Genomic DNA, 307 nt, shown 5'->3' with positions numbered 1-307 from the left:
CATTCCCCGGGGCCAAGCATGGGTGCTCCCGGGGCACTTCTGTTCCTCCCACCCAGCCCATCCTTGAGCACTTTCCACTGCATTTGGCTTGAGCGACTGTTGACCCACCCGTCCCACCCCTTGCTCCCGCAGGTGAGTGCAGCAACAAGGACTGTCCCTTCCTGCACATTGATGCCACCGCCAGCACCATGGGCTGTCCCTGGTACGACCGCGGTTTCTGCAGGCACGGTGAGCTGCCGGGATGGGTGCCGGGGTGAGCAGGGGCTGCCCGTGTTCCCCGCCCACCGGAGCCAGGGGGGCCCGCACA

Source organism: Fulmarus glacialis, unplaced genomic scaffold (assembly GCF_000690835.1).
Source record: "Fulmarus glacialis isolate BGI_N327 unplaced genomic scaffold, ASM69083v1 scaffold34518, whole genome shotgun sequence".
NCBI lineage: Eukaryota > Metazoa > Chordata > Aves > Procellariiformes > Procellariidae > Fulmarus > Fulmarus glacialis.
The sequence above is the reverse complement of the archived record's forward strand: the minus strand, read 5'-3'. Positions refer to the sequence as shown.